The sequence below is a fragment of the Orcinus orca genome, chromosome 11 (assembly GCF_937001465.1).
Source record: "Orcinus orca chromosome 11, mOrcOrc1.1, whole genome shotgun sequence".
Lineage (NCBI taxonomy): Eukaryota > Metazoa > Chordata > Mammalia > Artiodactyla > Delphinidae > Orcinus > Orcinus orca.
Window position 1 is genome coordinate 72,036,647 of NC_064569.1, and position 27,789 is coordinate 72,064,435.

General features: G+C 40.4%; 1 long non-coding RNA gene across 1 annotated transcript; it reads left to right on the plus strand.

Moving 5' to 3' along the window:
* The first annotated feature begins 24,118 nt into the window (after positions 1-24,118).
* Positions 24,119-27,612, plus strand: LOC125960430 (uncharacterized). The gene is made up of 3 exons (XR_007470095.1): positions 24,119-24,147; positions 25,528-25,618; positions 26,857-27,612. It is a non-coding gene; the product is annotated as an uncharacterized LOC125960430 (long non-coding RNA).
* Positions 27,613-27,789: the final 177 nt, after the last annotated feature.

Sequence of the window (27,789 nt, forward strand, 5' to 3'; positions counted from 1 at the left end):
CTCGTAACATGTTGGGGTGGCCCAACGGCCTAGGTTATCTGGTTAGTGCCCTTCCTCTTCTTCCTTGGTGATAACTCTAACAGTAATTGGTTCTCTCCCAAGTATGTGTAAAATATATGTGGAAGGTTTATACCTTGAAATATTAGCCTTGTTCTTCTGTGCATTTTCCCTTGCACTGATATATCTAGTCAACATGAAACAGAAGTAAAGGTTTCAATGAGTTGCTAAATGCAGTGCCATGTGCAGTTTCCCTTCTAAGAGTCATTATTTCAGGTCTGAGTTTTTACCTCTGGGATGATTCATTAGGGAGGAGAAACAGGAGGTCGGGGGGCAATTTTAAAAGAACTAAAGAAGGAGATGGCTTGGATGGAGGAGGGAAAAGAGACTGCTGCCACACAGTGTGGAGGGAACATCAAGGATGCCCTGTCTTAGAACATGGCTCATACTAGTTTCTTGCACACCTCCTGTCATGTAATAATCCTGGATGCTCATGAGCAGTCCCTTCCCCTTAATAGGGGAGAGCAAATACATGGGGGGAGCCTGAAGGAAAAATCTTGCATCCTGACAAAGGTTGTACTCAATTGAATTAGTGGGGAACTTTCCTGTGAAAAGGAGACGCATGTTATACTTCTGTGATTTAATTTATTTAAAAAATTAGAAAACCCCCAACGTTTATCATCTACTATATCATAAGGAAACCAGTTTGTATTGAACTGATTATCTTTATAAATCTCACCATTGTACCAGTTTGAGGGCACAGCACAGTTTTCCCCCAAAGATCAGGTCTTCTTGTTCAAATTTGAACATACTGATTTCATTATGCTTGATATGTCATTATTTTGCTCCCAAGTGGGAAGTTTCTACATGGGGCTGAAAGAAACACAGAAACGTCAAGCCTGGTGCTACAAACTTTGGAATCATCCATATAAAACAAATACTTGAAGCCATGAGAATAACTAAAGTCTTAGAGGAGAGAGTAAATGGGAAGAAAAAAATCCTTTGTGATTGAGGACAAAGTTTTAGGAACTGCCAAGTGCACTTGCCTGAGAACAAGAAAGGGGAGCTCTCCAAGGAAAGAGAGTAATTAACCAAAGATGTAGAGAACAAGACAACATTGGAAAGAGGATATCAAATGAGGAGGGATTGGCCAGTTGAGTTAAGAAAAGTGGGAGCTTAGAAAAAACTTCTGGATTTACATAGTAGGAATCTGTTAGTGATATTCAAAGAAGCAGTTTCCAAGAAGTGCTGGCAGGAGATACCTGATTACAAGAAGTGGAGGAGGGTGAGACAGCTCTGGGCAAAGACCAATGGACTCTGTTCATAGATCCTGCCTTCCGCGTCTCCTGAGCTGCAGATATTTTCGCCCAGATTTATTCAGTCCAGCTTCTCTACTGACCCAGCCTTCCCCGGGAAAATCAGTACATTGGGATTTTATGGAGAGGGATTTGGCATGAGTTGTACAGCCATAGAGCCAGCTGTCTGAGCCTCAGCAGTGTGTTGGCACCGAGCTATGGATTCCCCAAATGTCCACCCTTTGGCTCTCACTCTATTACCAGGCTTGAGCTTTGACTTTGAGATTGGTATTCCCATTTATCCACTGGTGTTAAACCTGCCCTGAATCCCAGCACTGCCTCTCTGGGAAACTGACCCTCAGACTAACATTTGCAGTGCCTTCCTCAAGGGTCTGGATTCTGTTCCCCACCCGTGGTGGGGGCCATAGTCCAAAAGGGCTGACCACCTAGAAGGAAGATATTGCCACACACCTGACTTCAATTTTTATCATCACTCCATAGAGTTTTTTGCTGACTGTCCAAATTATAAGATGGTCCTACTTGGAGATTAATCATCATTTCTTTGGCATATAACATAGTAACATAAAAGAATCTACTCTCCCATGCCATCCCCCTCTGGACTGGCATGATCTGTCACCTGTGGTCCTGCCACTCTGATGGACTTCAGTCCCCTGGCTTGTGTTCTAGATCATCATACGTGCTTCAGAGCTTTTCCTTTTTTGGAGATTGGATGCTCTTCTCTGGTTTACAAACTCCACCCTACTTCCAAGGCACACAGAACATGTACATGCACAGATACATACATGTACACACACCCAAACTCTGATTTTAAATGATCCTTACATTCCTATGGTCCCCACAGCTTGGGGACAGTCTTGGATCTACCAAAACTCCACCAGCTGGGCTAAACCCCAACCGTAATCTCCTAACCTCCTAAATTGTGAGAGGTGCTATATTAATAGAAACCTATTGCCTAGATAAGGGAAAGTAAATATTACACTGTGATGGGTACTGGGAAAAGACACCACTAACCACTGAATTCAATTTTTTTTATTGAAGTATAGATGATTTACAGTGTTGTGTTAATTTCTGCTATACAACAAAGTTATTCTCTTAAACATATATATACTTTTAAAAAATATTCTTTTCCATTATGGTTTATCACAGAATGTTGAATATAGTTCCCTGTGCTATACAGTAGGACATTGTTGTTTATCCATTCTGTACATAATAGTTTGCATCTGCTAACCCCAAACTCCCACTCCATCCCTCCCCCACCTCCCTCCCCCTTGGCAATCACAAGTCTGTTCTCTGTGTCTGTGAGTTTCATAGATAAGTTAATTTGTGTCATATTTGAGATTCCACATATAAGTGATATGGTATTTGTCTTTCTTTTTCTGACTTACTTCAGTTAGTATGATAATATCTAGGTCCATCCATGTTGCTACAAATGGCATTATTTTGTTCTTTTTTACGGCTGAGTAGTATTCCTTTGTATATATGCGCCACATCCGCTTTATCCATTCCTCCGTCAATGGACATTTAGGTTGTTTCCATGTCTTGCCTATTATGAATAGTGCTGCTATGACCATAGGGGTGCATGTATCTTTTTGAATTATGGTTTTCTCAGGGTAAATGCACAGTAGTGGGATACACGCACCCCTTTGGTCATAGCAACACTATTATGGTTTTGTCTGGATATATGCCCAGAAGTGGGATTGCTGGTTTTTTGAGGAACCCCGATACAGTTCTCCATAGTGGCTGCACCAACTTATATTCCCACCAACAGTGTAAGAGGTTACCTTTTCTCCACACTCTCTCCAGCATTTGTTATTTGTAGACATTTTTATGGTGGCCATTCTGACTGGTGTGAGGTGATACGTCATTGTAGTTTTGACTTGCATTTCTCTAATAATTAGCGATGTTGAGCATCTTTTCATGTGCCCGTTGGGCATCTGTATGTTTTCTTTGGAGAAATGTCTATTTAGTTCTTCTGCCTATTTTTTGATTGGGTCGTTTGTTTTTTTGTTATTGAGTTGTGTGAGCTGTTTATATATTTTGGAAATTAAGCCCTTGTCAATCGCATCATTTGCAAATATTTTCTCCCATTCCACAGGTTGTCTTTTCATTTTGTTTGTTTTCCTTTATGCTACAAAAGCTTGCAAGTTTGATTAGGTTCCATTTGTTTATTTTTGCTTTTATTTCTGTTGCCTTGGGAGACTGACCTAAGAAGACATTGGTGCAAGTTATGTCAGAGAATGTTTTGCCTATGCTTTTGTCTAGGAGTTTTATGGTGTCCTGTCTTATAGTTAAGTCTCTAGACATTTTGAGCTTATTTGTGTATAATACGAGGGAGTGTTCTAACTTCATTAATTTACATGCAGCTGTCCAGCTTTCCCAACACAACTTGCTGAGGAGACTCTCTTTTCTCCTTTGCATATTTTTGCCTCCTTTGTCAAAGATTAATTGACCGTAGGTGTGTGGGTTTATTTCTGGGCTCTGTTCTGTTCCATTGATCCATATGTCGATTTTTGTGCCAATACCATGCTGTCTTGATTACCATAGCTTTGTAGTATTGTCTGCAGTCTGGGAGGGTTATGCTTCCCACTTTGTTCTTTTTTTAAAAAAAATTTATTTTCCTTATTTTTTTGGCTGCATCAGGTCTTAGTTGCAGCACATGGGATCTTCGTTCGGGCATGTGGGATCTTTTATTACAGTGCACGGTCTCTTTGTTGCGGTGCTCGGGCTTCTCTCTAGTTGTGGTGTGCAGGTTTTCTCTCTCTAGTTGTGGCACATGGGCTCCAGGGAGCATGGGCTCTGTAGTTGCGGCATGTGGGCTCCAGAGCACGTGGGCTCTGTAGTTTGGCTCTGTATTTTGCGGCATGCGGGCTCTCTCGTTGAGGGGTGCAAGCTCAATAGTTGTGGCGCGTGGGCTTAGTTGCCCCACGGCATGTGGGATCTTAGTCCCCCAACCAGGGATCAAACCCACGTCTCCTGCATTGGAAGGTGGATTCTTTACCACTGGACCACCAGGGAAGTCCCCTGCTTTGTTCTTTTTACTTAGGATTGCTTTGGCAGTTCTGGGTCTTTTATGGTTCCATATAAATTTTAGGATTATTTGTTCTAGTTCTGTGAAAAATGTCATAGATAATTTGATGGGAATCACATTAAATCTGTAGATTGCTTTGGGTAGTATGGCTGAATTCAATTTTGAGTTCATCTTAACCTTGGTGTTAATTCTCACAAAGTTCTAGTAATAATTACCAAACAAAAAAATATGACAAGCCCAATATCTATTCTATAAAAGATTCTTTTTGTAACTGTGAAGTCTGATTGAGAAGGGGTTGTAGCAAGACATATTAAAGAGAAATTAGAAAATCCACACTTGAGATCAACTATTGATCTGTACTATTCCTTCAAGGGTCTTAAAATCTGAGACTTGGAAAACATTAAACATTCCTTTTATATTTCTCAGGTCCTAATCACTTTTAACCCATGTTTTAAATCTCCCACAAGTATTTTTATTATTATTATTTATTTTTTTGGCTGCACCTCACGGCTTGTGGGATCTTAGTTCCTCAACCAGGGGTTGAACCCGGGCCCTGGCAGTGAGAGCATGGACTCCTAACCACTGGACCACCAGGGAATTCCCTCCCACACATACTTATGAAAGGAAAAATATAAACCATTCCATCTTCCAAATTTGGGAGGTCTGCATCCAATATCTGGCCATGACACACTCTGCATCAACTTGATAGCTGTTTATTAAATTTATTCAGATCTCTCTTCTGAGAATCAAGAGCTTTGGAGCCAGGCAAATCTTTCCTCAAATTGTGGCTTTGTCATTGACCCACTGTGTACTTTGGGCAAGTTATTGAAATTCTCTGAGTCTCAACTTTCCTATTTGTAAAGTAAGCACACTAATGCTTACCTGCCTTCATTCATCCAACCAGTATTTTAATTTGAAGAATGACTGAAGGAACTAAGACGTTTTGCTGGAATAAGAAAAAGTATGGGGGAGAATCCCTTCCTGGTTTCTTCAGTGGGAAGCCGAAGAATCAAATAGAAATTGCAGGAAAACTAATTCCAGAGCAAGAAAACTGTGCATCATCTGAAGTCACCTTTTGGTGAGCGGGTTGTCCTGTCCTAGAAAATATTTCAAAAGGAGCCACTAGACCACAGATGAGAATGTGTGCCAAACAAGTACCTGCAATAGCAAGTGGGTAAAAAGGAAGGGAAACCTCCTTTCAACTCCTTCAGTGATTGCATAAGACATAAATCCACTCAAAGTCCATAACTAAAATAGTCTAGACTATTGAAAAAAAGATTGTTCTCAAATTACTTGGAAGTTCCAATTTTCGTTTTCCTGTCTTGCTATGCTTCTGCCAGCCCTTCTGAGAATCTCTTTCCTGTAGCAGAGAAATATCTTTTGAAAGGCAGTAAATGACTAAATTAATGAGATGATGGGTTAATGAGCTGATAGTCTCATGCAAACAATTTCTGTGGGTGAGTAAATGTGATGAGGACTTAACAATATTAAATCAAAGTCCAATCAAGTATCAAATGCTGGGTAATTTAGAAAAAAAATCACTTTCAGTAACCATCTGTAACCATCACTTCCATGATGTTATACATTGTAGCACGCAGAATGATGCCCCTCCAGAACGTCTGAATATGTTACTTTAGATAGCAAAAGGGACTTGCAGATGCGATATTAAGATGAAAGGGGATCATCATCCCATATGACCCAGATGGGCCAGTCTTATCACATAAAACCTTAAAATTGAAGAAACTTTCCACCTGTGGTCAGAGAAAGATTGAGCAACCAAAGGAAGGTCAGAGAGGTGCAACGGTGCTGGATTTGAAGATAGGGGAAAGAGAGCTTGAGCAAATGAATGCAGGTGGCTTCTAGAGTTTGGAAAAGGCAAAGAAATAGGTTTTCTTCTAGATCCTTCAGAAAGAAACATAGCCCCAGTGATGCCTTGAGTTTAGCCCAGTGAGACCTATGTTGGACTTCTGACTTCTGAAACATAAGATAATAAGTTTAAGCCACTAAATTTGTGTTAATTGGTTAGAGCAGTGACAGAAAACTAATACACATATTGAGAAGTTTCTTACTTAAGCTTCGTTCTCCAGTACAAGTTCTGCTCAGAGGAATAATACCTTACAAATCCTGTACATAAATGGCTTTTAAATTTTATTCGCAACTATTTGTCTCATTTCAGTAGTATTTTCACATGTAAGATAGGCAGGCTATGGATCAATATTCCCATTTAATAGAGTGGAAGCTGAGGTTAGATTGTGAGTGTCTTGCTCAAGGTTGCAGAGCTGGTAAGCAAGTGGTTGTGCTGGGATGTGAATTCTTTTCTTCTGACTCCTCCAATTCCAAGTCTTTATACCACACTTTTAAGCTAGAAAGAAGCTAGTGACTTTATTTTATGTATATGAAACTCTTGCTGCGAGGATTTAAGGGATAATAGCGAAGCCAGGACAAGTATTCCTCACTTTTAACTTGCAGTTCATTGCTCCTTCTGATTCTGTCTCCACCTATAAGATAAGGTGTGTACATCCAGGTATAGAACCTGCAGGATTTTTAAAAGAGGGAAGAACATAAGGTTTAGATGAAAACAAACCTGATTTATGACAATAGTGACTTATAACAAGTTACTTAACCTCCTTGAATCTCAGTTTTCTCACTGTAAACTATAAATAGTAATATCTACTTGACAGAATTATGAAAAGGATTTAATGGGAACATTGCAATTATTTATTTATTTATTTTTATGGTGGTGGGTTTTTTTTTCCTCCTATTCTTTTTTTTTTTAAAATTGGAGTAAAATTGCTTTACAATGTTGTATTAGTTTCTGCTGTACAATGAAGTGAATCAGCTATATACATACGTATATCCCCTCCCTCTTGGACCTCCCTCTCCCCCTTCCCCCCCCCCCCCACATCTAGGTCATCACAGTGCACCAAGCTGAGCTCCCTGTGCTATACAGCAGGTTCCCACTAGCTATTTTACACATGGTAGTATATTTATGTCAAACCTAATCTCCCAATTCGTCCCACCCTCCTCTTCCCCCTCTGTGTCCAAATGTCCTCTATGTCTACATCTATATCCCTTCCCTACAAATAGGTTCATCTGTACCATTTTTCTAGATTTCACATATATGTGTTAATATACGATATTTGTTTTTCTCTTTCTGGCTTACTTCACTCTGTATGACAGACTCTAGGTCCATCCACATCTCTACAAATGACCCAATTTTGTTCCTTTTTATGGCTGAGTAATATTCCATTGTATATATGTACCACATCTTCTTTATCCATTCATCTATCGTTGAACATTTAGGTTGTTTCCATGTCCTGGCTATTGTAAATAGTGCTGCAATAAACATTGGGGTACATGTGTCCTTTTGAATCATGGTTTTCTCAGGGCATATGCCCAGTAGTGGGATTGCTGGGTCATATGGTAGTTCTATTTTTAGTTTCTTAAGGAACCTCCATACTGTTCTCCATAGTGGCTGTATCAATTTACATTCCCACCAACAGTGCAAAAGGGTTCCCTTTTCTCCACACCCTCTCCAGCATTTATTGTTTGTAGATTTTTTGAGGATGGCCATTCTGACCGGTCTGAAGTGATACCTCATTGTAGTCTTGATTTGCATTTCTCTAACAATTAGTGATGTTGAGCATCTTTTCATGTGCCTCTTGGCCATCTGTATATCTCCTTTGGTGAAATGTCTGTTTAGGTATTCCACCCATTTTTTAATTGGGTTGTTTGTTTTTTTGATATTGAGCTCCATGAGCTGTTTGTATATTTTGGAGATTAAATCTTTGTCTGTTGCTTCATTTGCAAATATTTTCTCCCATTCTGGGGGCTGTCTTTTGTTCTTCTTTATGGTTTCCTTTGCTGTGCAAAAGCTTTTACGTTTAATTAAGTCCCACTTGGGGTTTTTTTTTTTTTCATAACTCTAGGAGGTGGGTCAAAAAAAATCTTGCTGTGGTTTATGTTAAAGAGTGTTTTTCCTATGTTTTCCTCTGAGAGTTTTATAGTGTCCGGTCTTATGTTTAGATCTTTAATCCATTTGGAGTTTATTTTTGTGTATGGTGTTAGGTAGTGTTCTAATTTCATTCTTTTACATGTAGCTGACATGTATGCATATTCAGGCATGTTATGTCAGTATATTATGTCAATTTCATGAATACTTTGTGTCCTCATACAAACAGAATCCAAATTTTCAGTCTGTCAAATATCACTGAATCTTGGCTCCAATCAAATTAATAAATCCAATTTAAGAAAGGGTTAAGGGACAAACATGTTTTCTTCATACCACGTATAAATAAATTTGTAGAGGTTCCTTTGCCCCTAAGCCCAAAAAGGAAATTTATATGAATGTGAAGATTGGATTTAATCTTCTAGACTTCCATCTATATATTAGAGACACTGGAAAAGATAACCCTAACCTCAGTGAATTTTCCCAGGAGATATTACGATCATGTTCAAATCTGTTTTGTTTGTATGTGTCTCATCAAATCACTTGAAATTGAACAGATAGCCCCCAAATGCTGGGCAAATTCATTTTCACAATCATTTAAAAATACAGTAGTGCTTGACGTAACTCTAGAAGGAACTTTCGCTTAGTTCAAACCTACTCACTCTAGATACATACATTACATAAATAAAAGACATCATTTTTAAAGAAAGTGACTTTATTTAACTGGAAATGGGTCTATAGATTGTGTTTTTATTGTATTATAAAGATCTAGTTATTTTGGAATATCTTTTGCATTCCGATAATGAAAAATGGTAATACATTACTTATAGCAATTTTGAAGATAAAAATGTATTTCTTTACCAAAAGTTATTCTTCACATAGACTGTCATTTCAGCTGAGAAGTGGAGAAAGCATTTTATGAAGAATCATCAGAAAGACTTCTTCTTTCCTACTCCATGATTTTCCTCTGTGAGAAATTAGGAATATTAGGAATTAGGGAAATTAGGAATACATGTGTTATTTTAGTTCCTTTGGTGTATAAATCATACAGTGCAGCTAATGCTTTCCCACTAAACATTGGGAATACCATATTGCAATAGACATGGTCACCATATCTACCAAGCACTTCTCAAGTCCTTGTATTTTCATAATATGTATTCTTACATCCTCATGAGTAGATAAGAAAAGCTCAGAAAGCTGCATGACTGAAATGAACTTGACATACAGTCAAGAACTCCCAGAGTTAAGATAGAAGCCCTGGTCCTCATGGACGTCTCCACCTGAGCCTCCTAAAAGCTTTTTTAGTTCAACATGCTCCAAACTGAACTCAACACCTCTCTCCACTTCTTCCCAACCTACTCCTCCTCTGGGTTTTCTAGTTCTAGATGGCAGCAGCCTCACCCTTTCCTCCTGGCTGTGAGTCTGGGATTTGGCATTTTCTCTTCACAGTCAGTGAATCAGTACTAATAAGTCACTCTCTAAATATCCCTTCACTCCAAAGAGAACACCACTTCCCAAGCCCAGGCATGCAACCTCTGCCACCCGGGTGCGAGAAATGATTTCTCAGTCAACCTCCTGCTCTGCTCTCACTTCTTTCTTCCTTACTGACACCCAGTTTCTTACCTGCCACTCATGAGGCTCCTCTGCCCCAAATCATCCTGTTGCTATCACCCCCACCCCCTCAGGATGGTGGCCACACTCCTTAGTGTGGCATAAAATACCCTTCTTGCTCAGTTCCTCAATAGATAACGTATCTTTGTTAGTTGTCCCCAAGGGCCTTGAACCCTTGAAGTTTGCCTCAGACGTGGCGTGTTCCTCCACTGTTCTGCTCCTTTTACATCTACTGTCCTTACCTACAGAATGAGCTCCCTCAAACCCATCTGCCAATAAAATCCTACCTGTCATTTAAAAGTTCTTAAGAAGTCCTTCCCTAAGAAGCTCCCTGCCCCCCAACCTTTGCCCCAGATAGGGACTTTTATCCTCCTTGTACTGCATCCATTATACGTGTTGTAACTTCGTCTGTCTCCCTCATTAGATGAGAAGCTCCTGAAGGGCTTTCTGTCCACCCCGGTGTGTGGCATATGGTTAAATATTTGATAATTGCTTTCTGGATGAATGAATGAATAAATAGAGGCTAACATTTTCCCCTGTCAAATGAGATCACTTAGTTCCAGAGAGGTTAAGCAACTTGCTCGAGGCCACATAGTTGGGTAATAGAAACAGCACTAAACACAGACGCCATGTGTTTCCAGATTGCAGCCTAGTAATTACTCTGTGGATCCAGCTGCTTTTGTATTGATACCATCATGTCCTATGGCAAACCTTTCCCTGAGTTTCTATCTGTATTAGTGGACTTTTACTTTGGGGCTTGGTTTGCCTTTTTAGTATCAATACCTTGTTTTCTCAGTGCCTGTAGTTAAAAATGGGTCTGACCCTATACCCCACTTCAGGAGAAGACAAGGGCCCCAGGGCTGCCCAGTGAGAGTGCTGTGTTCCTCTGGGTGAATCAGAGATGAGTGTCAGCCCAGAACTTGATAGAACTGTTGAGAAAAAGGAGCTCTTTCCACTGGGCTTATGAAGCTAAAGTGAGAGACAGAGCTCTTTGAGAAAAAAAAAAATGTCAAAAGAGAGGAACAGAGAACTGAGAGATTTCTGAGGACACTGTGTGAACAGCCTCCACCAGCCTCTCCTCCTGCCAGGACGGGAGTTGCTTTGTAAGGTGCTGGCTTGGCTAACCTGCATGACCTCTCCCAGAATCTCCTCGGCTATGTGTTTCCAGTTGGATTGGACACAAAAGGTGTTCTGTTTGGGATTCAGAAGGTAGACTCAAAGGCAGCCAGGTCATTTCGATGTCTGCAAGCATTGGGGAAGGGGCACAGGTACTGCCCAGCACAAGTGCACTGTGCCAATTTGCGACTTGCCTTTGTGTTTGTGGGGCAGCAGCCAGGTTTCCATCAGCCCTGTCTTCCCTCAGACTCTCCTGCAGCTTCCTCAGCTCTTGGACCACATGCATATTTAGCTTCATGACAAAAGGCAGCAACTTTCCTTCTGCAGGCCTCCACAGGAGCCCCATGTGGTCTGGAGATGATGAGAGACCGACATGGGTTCCAGTCCATCCACATAGGTTCCGGCTCATGTTCAGGGGTGCCTCTTTGTTCTTGGTCTTTCCCACTTCACATCTAGCTTCTCTATTCCCTTCAATCTCCAGCATCAGAGACGAAGACCGCCTTATAGAAACTGGCTAACCAGCCCCTACAATTGCGTAGGTCAAAGTCATGTAATAAACCCTTTAGTGTGAATTTGTGTGTGTCTGTGTCTGTGTGTGTGCGCATACTTTTGATTGATTAAACTCTTCTCTGTTTGGGCCCAGACTGTTACATAGTACCATCCCTGGACTTTTCCATTATATAAATCAAGACATTCTCTTTCATGTTTTAAGTCAGTGTGAATTTTGTTTCCGTCACCTGCCGCTGAAGAGGACTAGTATCCAGAATTATCATATTGTGACTAAGCAGCTTAATATCCTGCAGGCAGGATCTGTGCTTTACTCATCCTTAAGTTGCCAGCATCCAGAAAGCTGCCACGTGCACGGTAGGCACTTGGAAAACATGTGATGAATGAATGGACAACAAATGGCTGCAGAATAAAATGTTCTCCTGGGGACCCAGAGTTAAAGCTTCACACAACGTGAATCATGTGGAAGATGAAAAGCAGGACGAGTGGGAACTCCCGGCCTCTGGATAAAGCCATGAAGATCCTGGGTCTGAGGAGCAGCTGAGTCTTCCACCTGGCAGCGGGGGGGAAAGGGCAACACATGTTAGGCATCTCATGTTCATTACTAGCACAGCAGGTGTCCCAGAGCAGCCGGCCCTCACGGCATTGAGCTTCCTGTCACTCCTGACCAGGATTCACTACATGTGCAGAACAGAAGTGGTGTGGGAAGGTATTTTTTACATAGAAAATTTGAAAGTGCATCAGGTTCTGAGAAAAGGAAGCTTCTAAGAAAGATGATTTCACAGTAAGAGACCCCATGAGTCATCGAAAGAATTTATAACTGAGGTAAAACATAAATGCTAACCGTTCTTGGTCCCCGCCTAGAACACTTTAACAGATCAGAAGTAAGAGGTTCGTGGGAACCACAAAGACACATATTTCTGAGCAGAAATTTTCTGAGTGGTTTGACTGGTATTCAGCATAATTGAATCAAGTGATGAACCAGGCAACGAACCAATACTTTGTATTTCCAAGTACAAACCTTCGCAGGGGAAATCACATGACGTACACATATTGAATCAAAATAGTAGAGGGGTGTAGTAGGCTGATAACGGCCCCCAAAGATATCCAGATCCTGACCCTGGAACCTGTGAATATTAACTTATGTGGGAAAAGTACCTTTTTAAAGGTGATTAAATTAGGATCTTGAGATGAAAAGAGTATCCTAGATTGTCCTGGGCCCTAAATGCAATCATAAATGTCCTTATAAGAGGGAGGAAGAAGCGGTTTGACTGCATTAGAGAAGCTGATGTGAAGGAGCAGAGAGAGACTTGAAGATTCCCTGGAATGGAGTAAAGGGCCGTGAGCCAAGTCATGCAGCAAAGTACAAGGCGAAAAGGTAAAGAAGTAGATTCTCTCTAAAGCCTCCGTGGAGAGAACCTTGGTTTTAGCCTTATAAAACCCATTCTGGACTTCTGACCTGCAGAAATGCAAGAGAATAACTGTACGCTTTTTTAAGCCATCACGTTTGTGGTTCTTTTACCTTTCCTAGGGTAGTCCCCACTTGGGCATCTTGAGTACAACTTTTTTCCTCTGCTAGGGGGAGCCCAAGCTGTATATCAGTGAACCATAACGGACGCAAAAGTCCAATTTGGTTCTCTTGTCTGAGCATTTGAGTGGATTAGGGGAGTGAGCTGTGAAGTCAGACATCCTGGATTCAAATCCCAGCTTTGTTTCTACTTCTACTTATGGAAAAATTATTTATCCTCTCAGTGCTTCCAGTTCCCCATTGTAAAATGGGAATGATAATAGTGACCAGCTACCTGATAGAAAATTGTGGGAAATCATTAAACAGACACTTCACAACACAGCATATCCAAGTGGCAAAAATACAAAAAGAAAATGCTCTACCTCTTTGATCATCAGTTCAGCCCGCAATGAGAAACCACTACATACCCAGAAGAAGGGCTAAAATAAAGAAGACTAACAAAGTCAAGTCTTGATGAAGAAGTGAAACAACTAGGACTCTCGTACATGGAAACTGAGTGCAATACTGTCCTCAGACCCAGTCAAGGGGGGCCCCGCCCTGGCCCTGCTCCACCCCATGGAGTAAGGAGTCCTCGGAGCCCAAGAACATGCCCACCCAGAATATATACCCCTCCTCCCTGGACAATAGTCTAACACCCAGGACTCCAGAATTTCCCACCTGAATTAGGCCTCTTCTCTAAGCCCACTTTTCAAAGGCAGGACACATTGCTGGTGTGTGCAAATCTTGATCCAAGGGGGTGGCTGTGATGACATAGCCTATACATATTAGACTTGTTGCAGTGCAGAACAGAACCAAGAGCGGGAAAGAATGCCAGGCTTTGTACTAAGAAATGAGAGACGGTTCTCCCCATGCTGAAGGTAACAGGCACAATCACTACGAACAATGGTTTGGCAGTTTATGTGTATAGAAACCTTTGAGTCTGTTCGTATGAGACCCTTTATTAACAGTCTAAACTAAATAGTCTAAACAGTTTAAACTGAAACAGTGACTGAGCCCACCTTAAAATGATGGCATACCCCAAGTTCATACCATGATTTCACTCTCTAATGGGACAAATGTTTCCACTGAAGAAATTCGTCACCAACTTGTCATTTAAGCAGCAAACACCTCCAATGGATGGGGTCTTTCAGGATTGTGGGTAAAGCTTCCAAAGAATCATTCATGCTATGTGAAATGGAAGAACAACAAATTCAACAGCTGATAGCAACACAACCCACTTCATCTGGGGACAAACAGGTACAGCTAATGCACTTCACAGGCTACCATGAATGCCTTACAAAATACCTCCAATAAGAGAAGGGGGGTCCAGAAAGAGAACTCAGTATCCAGTGAGCGTTTGCTTATGGTGCACAAGCACAATATTTTGCACATAGTGTTTTATTTAAACAAACAAAACTTACTGAACACTGATGTGTAACTGGCTGTGAACAAAATTAATTTCTAGGATTTTTTTCTGTAGAAATACGTATGTGCACAATGATATATGAAAAAAGTTCATGAAATAATTATTTGGAATAGTGAAAATTTAGAATTAATTGAAATGTTTATTGTTAAGAGAAAACTCAAATTATGATACAGCCATACTATGGAGTGATATGCAGTTGATAAAAGAACCTAAAGTGCCTCTATATGGACTGGCATGGAAAGATGTCTAAGTTACTTAAGGGAAAAACACTGCAGAACACTATGTATTTATTTACATAAAAATTTAAAGTAAAGAAATATGCTTATAAAATACATAGAAAATCATGCAGAAGAATTCACGCCAAAAGATTAATTGTGATTACCTCAGAGAGGAAGACTTAGAGAAATGAGAAAGGGGGAGAGGCAGGGAGGGAAAGGGATGACATTTACTTTTTCTCCATTTATGTTTCCTACTTATATATTCAAGATTTGCTTGAATCGTTCACAATAGCTTGTATTAGTTGAAAACTTTTAGAAACTTTGAGGTATTGGATTACTTTGGAAACAGGTTTCGAATCAACTTCATTGCTTATCTTGGGCATTTACTCCATCTTTCTATCGTTACCCCAGCTATAAAATAATTACATTACTATTTCATGGTATGGTAGCAGGAGATGATCTGTGTAAAGCTTTTAGCCCACTGCCTGATACTAATAAAATTGATTGGTATAGGTTAACTATTTCTGTGTCATAAAGCATCCCAAAAAACAGTGGTTCAAAGTAACAACGATATTTATTATCACTCATGCAAACATAGCTTTTCTGGGGATAGGCTGATATATACTTCGTTTGGCTGGGCTGCTCTGCTGAGGTTAGCTCTGTTCCACAAACCCCTCATCCTCCTTGAACTAATGGGATAATCAGGGCATGTCCTTCTCACAGTGATGGCAGAAGCACAGACAGCACAAACATGCAAAGTCTTTTAATGCCTTAGGCTCAGAACTTACACACTGCCATTTCTACTTCATTGGCCAATCACCTCAAAGTAAAGGGGTGTAAAAATATACTTTGCTAAGGGTGATCAATAATCCCCAGTTGCCTAAAACTAAGGGGCTTCCCAGAATGTGGAACTTTTCATTATAGAACCAGGAAAGTCCTGGGTAAACCAGGACCAGTTGGTCACTCAACATCTCTCTACGCCTTTAGTAGGATAACTTCAAAGTCACTCAGCAAAGAGCATGGTATCGGGACGAGTGAAGAATTGGGACCAAGGGTGCAATTTACCACACTTTTAATAATGTTATCTCTCTAGGAAAACAGGCAAATTAGTGGGTAGTCAAAATTATTTTTGGTAGATTGGTTTTAGGTTGGCCAAACAAAATCAGATCCTCCCAAAGTCTCCATGAACAGAATATTTCCCAGAATATTCTCAAAATTGAAAGTGTTTTGGTAGCAAGGGGTTATGGCATCAGATAGGTGACCAGTCTAGATTCTCAAAAAAAGTGTAAGATGCTTTTCAATCCAATTCTAACTTCATTTGACAGAGAATAAGATGTCTCTTTAAGACCAGTGAGAATCCCTCTTATCTTTCCTTCTAGGGAGAATACTTTGTTTGTAACAGACTCTTAGCAAGAACAAGTTGCTTGACTTTTAATCATGTGTTTGTGTGTGAACATTAATATTTATTTAGTTCCCTCAGCTTCACTAATCCTTTTCCCAAAAACCACAGTGTGTGGTTGTGCAGAGGTTAAATCCATAGAGCCACAGGGAGCCTGTTGTTCCCCGAACCCCACCACTTCCTTCTTCCTGTCTAGACTGTATATTTCTCATCTGCAGACAGATTCTTACTGGATAAGATCAGTGCACAGTCACAAATCACAATGAATGATTCCTGTCTCTTCATAACCATCTTCTTTACCTGAAACATGCCAGAGGGAGGCCTCTTAAAGTCCACAGATGTTTGGGATTTCAAATCTTAAAAAAAAAAATTAAGGAAAAGCAGGACTCTAGACATTCCCTATGAGAATGTGCTATTAAAATACCCTGGGGTTCATTTTTGTATGAACTTGGAGAATGAAACAAAGAAATATTCATATGCTAATTTAAACATATACAACTGAGACAGAGCTGACTATCAAAAGCATTGAAGAGTCAATGTGTCAGGTGGTTTTGCAACTTCAGGGAACATCAATTAGAGTTTAAGTGACCTCTGGGGCAAGTATCCGGCCACTAACCTCTTCACAAATTCCAATCCAGGTGCCAATACAAGTGAATTAAACTGCTTAGAGCACTTCTAATGATGAAGAATGTGTAGATAGATTACCTTAAATTATAATCAATAATTTTAAAGGGACCCCGTCATCAGCTTTAATACACTCCACCCAGGTTAAGTAAGTGGGCTCAACCAAAGAATAAAGGCCTTTTTAGCTGCCCATCCTCCCTCACAAATGGACACTTCCCCCCTTTCTGACATTCCACAGGCTATAGTTCTGAACAGACCACCTGCTCTGAAAGACCTAGAAGCAATTTAATCTAAAAGTTTAAGAGGCTGTTAATCACCTGGGGCTCATAGACACTGACAACATCTTTGCGCTGCCTGTGATTCCAGCACCCAGCTTGCATATAATGAGGGCAAGCTGAGCACCCAGCTTGCATATAATGAGGGCAAGCTGATCCCGGAGATGGGCTTCCTCCGAGTCCTTCTTTTGATCTGTTGCCTCTCCACCCCATCTATTTTCATTCTTGTTTTAATTTGATGAGGCAGGTGGTCAAGAAGTACATCATTCCAGGGAGATGTAAAAAGGCATGCAGTAAATAATCATCAGCAGTGTTGCTACCTCCAGCCTTTCTTTAAGTGATCTCACGTGGCATTAGGACCATAATGATAAACCAGGATACTGAGCTTATAAGTTAACCATGACATTCTCTGAGAAGGGTGGACCAACAAACATTTTATGAGAGCAGGCTGATGAATAAATGGGAACGAGATAAGACAAAGTGATAATGTCCCCTCAGCATTTTAAATCATCAAGAGAATTAAAAAAAAATTGCAAGACAAATATCTACCTTGATGTAAAGGCTGCTCAGCAGATAGGAAATAAGGAAGAATCTATTATGCCACAGAAAAGTTCTCCAGACAACTGGGGCAATTTTTTTTAATATGAGCCATTGATTAATAACTTGGGGAAAAAAATGTTTAGGGAGTTAGAGACTTGTAATTTTATTTCCTTCTGAGAATAGAAAGTGCGGAAGGAGGGAAAGTCACCTGAGTAATTAGTATTGGAAGATTTGAGTCTGGGAAAAAACAGAGGAAATTAAGTTAGGGAGTCTTTTTCTTTTTTTTTTTTTTTTTGCGGTACGCGGGCCTCTCACTGTTGTGGCCTCTCCCGTTGTGGACGTGCAGGCTCAGCGGCGATGGCTCACGGGCCCAGCCGCTCCGTGGCATGTGGGATCCTCCCGGACCCGGGCACGAACCCGTGTCCCCTGCATCGGCAGGCGGACTCTCAACCACTGCGCCACCAGGGAAGCTCATTAGGGAGTCTTACAGAAAGAGATGGAAGTTTGTAATATAAGGTCTTCATAGAGATAAAAATGATAACAGTTTCCTAGGGCTAACTATGTTCTAGGAACTTCCCATGCTAATTCTACTCTGTAGGGCAGGCACTATCACATATTCCATCAATTCTAAAATAAACGCATACACAGGCAGATTTTGTATATATTTAAATTTAATATACACATATATATCAGATAGATACACATATATAAAACATTTTAACACAGGATTGATGTCACCTTACAGTCACCATAGACCAGAGGGCAGACATGATGTAATTCGATCATTGCCTGTGAATGTGTAAACTCATAATACTGTCACTTCAGTTGACTTATGCACGTCCTTGGCACTGCATATGTTGGGTTTAATTGCTGTTTAAAAATCTTTTACACTATGATCCGGTATTAAACTAAAGATTATCTTACAAGCAGAACCAGCATAAAAGATGAGCAAGAAAGTGGGTTAAATTTGGTATTAGTAAAGCAAGTATTCATCACAGGAAAGAAAGACCCTGGTTTCATATTTGCTTACAAAGCAACAACCAAATGCTTTAGGGGGCCCTAAGAAATGAAGCTACTAACAAATAGATGAAGCTATGTTTCCTTTCATAACTGAGATTTACGCAAAATAATTGCCTATCACGTGCCAAGCAGTGCAGATGAAGGCAGGACAAATGACCGAATACCCAAGAACAGCTTAAGGACACTTTCACACTTGGAGAGCCTGGTTTATCTAACTCATGCGTGATTAGCAGTGTTGTTTTGTAATTTTCTTACTGGTAGAGGAAATCATGGTGCATCTTATGTCCAAAAGCACTTAGATCAATTAACTAGGGTGTTACTACATCTTTTCTACAGATAAGAATTCAGCGGCTCAGATAAGTTAAATTACTTGCCCCAAAGCCCACAGAGAGTGAGTTCTTAAAGACATCCTTTAAAATGAGGTCAGTCTGATTCCAGAACTTAAGGTCTTAACAATTATGATAAACTACTTCCCAATCAAAGAAGATTGACCTAGTCCTTTGAAAAATTAAGTCAGATCATGGCACGTCTCAATAAATATTCATCTCAGTAAAGAGTAAAAGTTGAGAAGTCTTTTTACAAGGGCCTACAAGACCTCAGGGCATCTTTGGTCCTCCTCCTCTCCATCTCATCTCCTACTGCTCTCCGTCACACTCTGCTCCAGTTCCACTGGCTCCTTGCTTTTCTCTTATCATGCTAGCAAGCTGCTCCTACTTCAGATACCCTCCTACCTCAGGGCCTTTGCACTTGCTGTTCTCACTACTTGGAATACTTCCCACCACCCTGTATAAAATAGAAGCACTCTACCCCGTCTCAGGTCCTCTCCAACCCCTTTGACTTGTTTTATTTTCTCCGTAGCATATTACTATGTGAAATATTAGCTATGCCTTTGTTCATTTGCAACAATGTAAGCAAGCTTCAGAGGGCAGGGGCTTTGTTTTATACATTTCTGTATCTGTATGGAGAGTGGGTACTTGATAAATGAATGAAAAAAGCAAATCTTCCTCTGAAAATGTCACTACGCTATCTTTCCCTTCTGTTTTGTTGATTCAGAAAACTATCATAAATTGGCATCTGTAGATTATTATTACTTGTAAATCAGTAATTCTGTTTTTCACTCCTTTGGGGACTTAATAAAGAATTATGCTTTTGTAGTAGAATGTTTCCAAATGCAGATTCCAGAGCCAGACTACTTGGATTGTAATGCTGGCTCTACCACTTGCCTATGTGATGTCATGAAAGTCACTCAACTCCTCTGAGTCTTAGTTTCCTCATCTGTAAAATGGAGACAATAATAGGACTGACTTCTGAGGATTCTAACAAGGATTAAATTAAGTAACACAGGTACCTGTCCAGGCTCATGCTAAGTATTAAATGAACTATTTATTTCGATTGGCAAACTATTTCCATCTTACCTAACAGGAATCATTAAAATGATTCTGAATCAAGGGAAATTTTTCCCCCAAGGGACATTTGGCAATACTGGAGACAATTTTGGTTATCACAACTGGGCACGCTACTGGTATTTAGCAGGTAAGAAGCCAGGGATGCTGCTAAACATCTTACAGTGTGGGCATGTGAGAGGGGGCACAACAAAGAATTACAGAACCTAAATGTCAATAATGTCACTGAGGAGAAACTGTATAGATAGAGAACATTTGTTTCAACATACTGAAAACTCTGGCATTTCAGAAAAAGTAAGAAATTTAAAGGGGGAAGCTTTCTTTTAAGCTAGCACCACTCTTTCTGTCATGCCTGTAAAATCAGCTTAGAGGTGAAAATCCACACTCACATTGCCCCATTCTAGAAGCCTGGCCTTAAATCTTTGCCTTTTATGATTTATGGACAAGGAGATGCAGGTGCTTTTGCCGAGACCCCAGAACTCCCAGGCAATTTTCCTTGGAGATTCTATGTTCATTTTCAGTTCTGCATCAGACCACTAGAGGGTACAGAAACACCATCAATCGGAGCATTTGGGTGCCAGACTCAGTTTTCAGTAATGTAAATCTTAATAAAATGCTAAATTATTCCTGGTCCCTAAAATAAAAACTACTCAGAATATCTTTATTAAACACTTCTATAGGTACACAGTTTAAAAGGCTGGTATTCAAGTATTTCACTCTAATTGTCATCACTCCCAAACTGTAAATTATGGCAGTAATTTAATTCAATGTCATCTGTTAAGTGGAAATCTAATAAATAACCACTAATGATGTTATGAAAAGCCTGAGGCTATTACGATGTTATTATGATAGTATTTTATGGCTATACTGGTAAAACTCTCTTAAATGAAGATTTGGTTATGCTATGAGTTAAATCATATCAAATAGATATATATGATTTTATCCACCAGGAATTAAGCAAAAATTAAGCAGGAATTGGAACCTAAATGTGAACTCCAAGTTGGACTAAATAGCATTATTGTGCTGAAGGCTGAAACAAACATGAACCAAAGCATTAATAATCATTGTCCTAAAAATATTACATTAGGACAAACCTGAATGACTGAAAAAATATTAGTGCATCACTAAATATTTAGATATATCTCTATTTCACACACTCAGATTTAGAATAGAGGCACTGAGGAAAAGTTATAGAAAACTTTGGAAGGAAACGATTAAAGAATTATTTTAAAGAGCAGAGTGTCCACCTGTTTCTCTTTCAACTAAAAGTTAACAGAAGTGTGGACACAAATATTGTGCAGGTGATTCCTAAACTTGTCCTTGTGACATCCCAAGTCGTTCACAATTATCTCTAAAGAGATTGCAAAATTCCATTTGAAAATAATTTTAATTAACTTAGACACACATGCACACACACACAAAAATAAACGAACAGAACTGCTGTGTATTTTGATACAGAGCTAAAGAGCTAAAAGATGGTGTCAAAGCCAATATATGAGAATAGAATCAATGATTCAGAAAGATTTAAGTATCAGGCTTTAGGAGACTGCATAGAATAGTGGTTATCTACATAGGTCTGATATCAGACTATCTGGGTTTGAAAACTGCCTCTACCAGTTAATAGATTTTTAAAAATTGAGATATACTTGATATACAATATTATATAAGTTTCAGGTGTACAACATAGCGATTCACAATTTTTAAAGGTTATATTCCATTTATAGTTATAAAATATTGGCTATATTCCCTGTGTTGTACAATATATTCTTGTAGCTTATTTATTTTATACATAGTAGTTTGTACCTCTTAGTCCCCTACCCCTATCTTGCCCCTCCCCCCTCCCCTCTTCCCACTACCAGTTAATAGTTTTGAAGTTCTGGGAAAATTATTTCACATCTCTATACTTTACCTGTAAAATAGCTGTAACTATCATAGTACATTTTCCCTCACAGGTTTGATGTGGGGATTACATGAGTGAATACAGGCATAGCACTTAGAACAGTGTCTGGCACGTATTAACTCTATGTAAGTGCTTCCCATTATTATCATTTCCATTAATAGCTAGAATAACCGGAGATAACATCTATACCTCTTCTCTTTTCAATTGGCCATGTCTTTTCTTTCTTTTTCTTTTTTTTAACATCTTTATTGGAGTATAATTGCTTTACAATGTTGTGTTAGTTTCTGCTGTATAACAAAGCGAATCAGCTATATGTATACATATGTCCCCATATCCCCTCCCTCTTACGTCTCCCTCCCACCCTCCCTATCCCAACCCTCTAGGTGGTCACAAAGCACCGAGCTGATCTCCCTGTGCTATGAGGCTGCTTCACACTAGCTATCTATTTTACATTTGGTAGCGTATATATGTCAATGCTACTCTCTCACTTTGTCCCAGCTTACCCTTCCGCCCCCCCGTGTCCTCAAGTCCATTCTCTACATCTGCATCTTTATTTCTGTCCTGCCCCTAGGTTCTTCAGAACCATTTTTTTTTTTTTAGATTCCATATGTATTTGTTAGCATACGGTATTTGTTTTTCTCTTTCTGGCTTACTTCACTCTGTATGACAGACTCTGGGTCCATCCACATTTCTGCAAAAGGACCCAATTTCGTTCCTTTTTTATGGCTGAGTAGTATTCCATTGTGTATCTGTACCACATCTTTTATATCCATTCTTCTTTATTTATTTATTTTTGCGGTATGTGGCCCTCTCAGTGCTGTGGCCTCTCCCGTAGCGGAGCACAGGCTCCGGACGCACAGGCTCAGCGGCCATGGCTCATGGGCCCAGCTGCTCCGCGGCATGTGGGATCTTCCCGGACCGGGGCACAAACCCGTGTCCCCTGCATCGGCAGGCAGACTCTCAACCACTGCGCCACCAGGGAAGCCCACCATTCTTTCAATGGACACTTTGGTTGCTTCCATGTCCTGGCTATTGTAAATAGTGCTGCAGTGAACATTGTGGTACATGTCTTTTTTTGAATTATGGTTTTCTCAGGGTATATGTCCAGTAGTGGGATTGCTGGGTCATATGGTAGTTCTATTTTTAGTTTTTTACGGAACCTCCATACTGTTCTACATAGTGGTTATATCAATTTACATTCCCACCAACAGTGCAAGAGGGTTCCCTTTTCTCCACACCCTCTCCAGCATTTATTGTTTCTAGATTTTTTGATGATGGCCATTCTGACTGGTGTGAGGTGATACCTCATTGTAGTTTTGATTTGCATTTCTCTAATGATAAGTGATGTTGAGCATCCTTTCATGTGTTTGTTGTATGCCCTTTCTTTCTTTTTTAAAGTATCACTCAATCATTTTTTCTCCAAGAAAAGTGACAGACAGAACATATCAGACGTCATGGACCTTGAGAAATATGAAAAAGTTGACTCCGTTTCTGAGCTGTCCTATCATAATCATCATAATAGAGACAGCCCTTCAGTTTTTTCCTTTTCCTTTCCTTTCCATTCCCCCATTATATGCCCACTCCATCTTTTTTATCAGCATTGACCTAAGCAAAAGGTGCGAATAAGGGAGAGAGAAGAAGTTATTTATTTTTATTTTTTCATTGAGCCACCAACCCTCAATCCAGGCACGAGGTTAAATATAATCTATAACAGAAAAAGCCTCTTAAAGCTTTTGTAAGGCACCCTTTGAAAAAGTCACATGAATTAATGGGAACACCACTTTTTTCCTTTTATCAGGTTCTAGGAAGGTTCACTGGCTGCTGAACTTTTTCTTTTCCTCCTGTAACAATTGGTTATCATTAACTTGTGATAAGACCAGATCCAAGAGGGAATATATCCAGGAAGCGGGGAATCGAAGGAAAGGAAGAATGTAGGAGAAACCCAGAACCCAAATCTTGTCATCATGTCAGCCCTGCAATAGTTAAGTGCCCTGACCTGTTGCCATAGAAACAAGACCTCAGTGTCAGAGTAATATGGGTTTCAGGGCATAGAGCACACCTCCCCCAGTACTTCATTCAACTTCAGTCAATTTCGTTTCATTCAGAAAAATCCTCATTTGGGGAGGTCAGTCCCAAATCCTAAAAAGGCCAAAATGTCAGGTGCTCAATATATTAAGGTGTAATTCCATTAGTGAAAACTCACTAACCCATGTCACAATCAGCCTTGTATCACATCAGTATATTATGTATTCCATCACAGCAAGACCAAGTTGCCCAGAAATGAAAAATTGAAATATGCATGAAACTGAAAGTAAGTACCACGATGTCTGTATTAATTTTATTTTTAACTAGATAGGGCCTCTCTAGATGAAAAATGCCTCTAAGTATTTTTTTTACACCACAGAGCATAATTGTGAAATGACCAGACTCTAGAAACAGGTGGGCTGGGTTTGGATCCTGACCTTGCCACTTATTATATAATCTTTGTCAAAATCCCTAATTCTCTATGTCTCAGTTTTTTCCTTTGTAGAATAAGAAGAATAGTTCATACCTCAGAGGATCGTTGTAAGAATTAAATGAGTTAATATCAATATATACAGAGTACTCAGTGCCTAGCACATTACAAGCACTATATAGATGTTTGTCATAATAAAAATAATTATTTTATCATAAATTATAATGACTTGATGAGAGAAAGAAAAACTTCATTTTGTCTTTAGATGCTCAGTTTTTATTTTAATTTGAAAAGTCCTATTTGCCATGCTTTAAACATTAAAAAAAATCATACTTTTATTATATGCAATGGCTAAATGAGTAAATAGGACTTCAAAAGAGGGGAAAAGTAAATTCACTCAAGATGATTTTCAATTTTTTTTTTTTCATTTTTTGTTTTTCGACACTGTGCAAAACATTTTGCTACATCCAGTTATGGTACAGGACAGCCCCTGGTGAATGAATGAACGATGAACAGAACAGTTTCATGACCAACCAGCAGCCAGGCCCATTCATTCTAATCGTGGGACCAGATCGGAAATTACTTAGCAACCACTTGAGTAAATGATGGGGAAGGAAGGCTCTGCAGAGCAGTTTCATAATTGCAATCAAGCAAACATCATTAAAGACTTTCTCCTGACCATATTTCCCGAGCTCCGTTTATCTGCGAGTCATCAGAATAAACAGGTCCAGTTAGAGAAAACAGGACCATACTCCTCAGATCATGGATGCCCAGACACACATGGTCTCAAAACCCTTGGAAGAATGCTTGCTTGATCCTTTGGCTCATATGAGGACAAATACGCTATTACATAAAGGAACGTTTTGGATTGTAAATCTTTACCAGGACATAGGGTCGGTGTCTTGTATAAGCATATCTAATCCCTGGGTAGGACTGCCACTTGAATATTTCTTCTCTATGCCACCCTGTGACACAGTTCTAGCTCAGTTCTACCATCTGCATCTAATCTTCTAAGAGCCTAGGGTCAGAAGGATCTGAGAAGTTGAGTTCAGCCTCTCAGTCATTTTTCCTATAGAAGGTCACAGGCTGCAGCATGAACATTTCCACCTGTAAAATCCAACTCGCCTTGAGGCGTCAGCTCTGTATACATTTATAGAACACCTACTATGTTACATATATTGGGTTTTGTGTTAGGAATACAAAATTAAATACAATTATGTCTTTGCTTGCATGAAGCACATTATCTGCTGCAAGAGAGAGGTGTGAGAAAACACACAATGACAATACATTGGGAGATAGTTCTACAGGAGTGAGAACAGCATGCTCTGTGAGTACATAATAATAGTTAAAATAGTTAACATTTATTTTCTGTCAAGAACTGCTCTACAAATCTACACACATTAACTCTTTCATCCTCATGACAGTCTTGAAGGTAAACTGAGGTGCTGAGAGGTTAAATCACTTAGGGTCACACAGTAAGTGTCACAGCCAATTTAGTTGAAACATGTACCCCACCCTGGGAGGATCAAGAAGACTTTTTGGAGGAAGGAGGTGGAGTATGAGGGTACCTGAGAGATGGATGTGACTCAGTTAGATAAAGTTAGGGGAAGGGCCTCCTATCAGAGGGAAAAATATGTGCCAGCCTCACCCTTGGACCCAGCAATAGGACCTAGTTCTCTAGCACTCCTCCAGCTGTGTCCCTCCCTCTGGTTACAGAGTCTACAGGGACAAGGGCTCACGCCCACCCAGAGCCTGTTCCCATTCCTTCCATTCTAGACCATGCTCTCGAAACCAGGACCCCCAAAGTCCTTGCCCCAGTGGCTCCAGGCCCCCTTGCAGAACCTGTGTGGCTTCTTCCACCCTCCTAAGAGAGGGCCAAGTTGCTTATGTGCTTGATGCTGGGGAATGGCCATGTGCAGGGGTTGTGGCTGTGGTGCCTGGGTGTGCAGGCTGGGGTGTCCATACACTCACACAGAAAACACATCGTGCAGGACAGATCGAGGGGTGGGAAGAGAAGGCTTTTGGGCTGGGGGCTGGGAGCTCTCTCCTGCACTATGACATTCGGATGTGAAACTCTGAAGAGTCTGAGGATTCAAAATCTAAACCTAGCTTTCTAGGTAGTTACAAACGTATTTTTGTCAAAGGTAAAGGATAGAACACATTTTCTATAACAGCATGTTAGCTTAATCTACACATTTGAAGAATTTGGAAATATGGCCTGTGGCCTCCATTTGTACTCAGGCCCTCAGCCCTACAAATAGGGAGGTAAACCTCCTAAGTGTGAGGGATGAAGATGGAAGAAAGCACAGCTTGCCAGGGAAACTAAATGTAGCTTAGCAAAGCTCAGGCCTAGAATGGGAGACAAAGACATCAGAGACGCCCCTGCCTGCCTAGTGACTTGAACTTAATTTGGAAGGCTGCAGAGATCATTACAGATTTAAAGCTGGAGAGTTAAGCCAGCATTGGGTTTGGAGCACTCACATCACTTGTGTCAATCTGTTCTGTCTCCAAAAGAAACACACGATGATATTTTTATTCTCACTTCTTCCCTTTGCCTCTAAACAGATGCAGGAAAGAAAAAGAATGGTGATGTCTTTTACGGCTGTAGGAGTCCAAATAGCAAAGCCTGGTGCAGTTAGAAGAGCAAACATGTAGGAGAAAAAATAGCACCCTGACGTTCTTATCTGACCTACCCAGCTGGAGAGAGCCTGAAATCCCATATTCAGAGAAGCCAGGCAGCCAGGCCAAAGCCCAAGAGCCCACAGGTGTCAAGGGCAGGATGTCTGGGAATGGGTCAAGGGCATGGGGCAGAGCCAGGTGGGTAATCAAAGAGCTAACATAGACCTAATGCACATGAGGTACGGAGTCCTTGGAATGAGGCTTGCTGTACCCTGGGGTGTAGCAGGAGACTCCCAGTCATTGACTGACTTCCCAGAGCAAGGCCACTTAGGCCGGATGTTCAGATTAACAGGGCAGGTCTCGCACAGCATTGGCCACACAAGACTGCATCTAACCACAATTGATGCACAGCGGACTAACAGAATCGTCCTTCAGTAGGCCTCTGTAGTAGTTATTTATCAAATTTTGTTGCCAAGAATAACCTGACTTCCACCACCATATGTGATTTTGAAAAGAACAACAACCTCCAGACTGAGCTTCCCATCAACAGGGCAGATCTTCTGATGACTGTCCCCATCCCACCTTACGACCAGGTGGAAGTGATGTGACCTAAGTTCAACCTATCAAATTTAGGTTCCAAGGGAACCTGTTCCCTGTTCCAAGGGAATGACCTTGGAGTTAGAAAATGCTACCCACCCTTTTTCTAAGTTAGAAAATGCTACCCACCCTTTTTCTAAGCCTCCTGTGAGCTCCCTTCATCCTGTCAATAAATCCCCAAGTGCTCCCATAAAAACAACCAGCTTCCCATCCGCGTCATGAGCAGCTCTTGCCCCCAGACCAGCAAGGAAGTTTGAAACCCTGGAACTTGCTGCTCAAGTC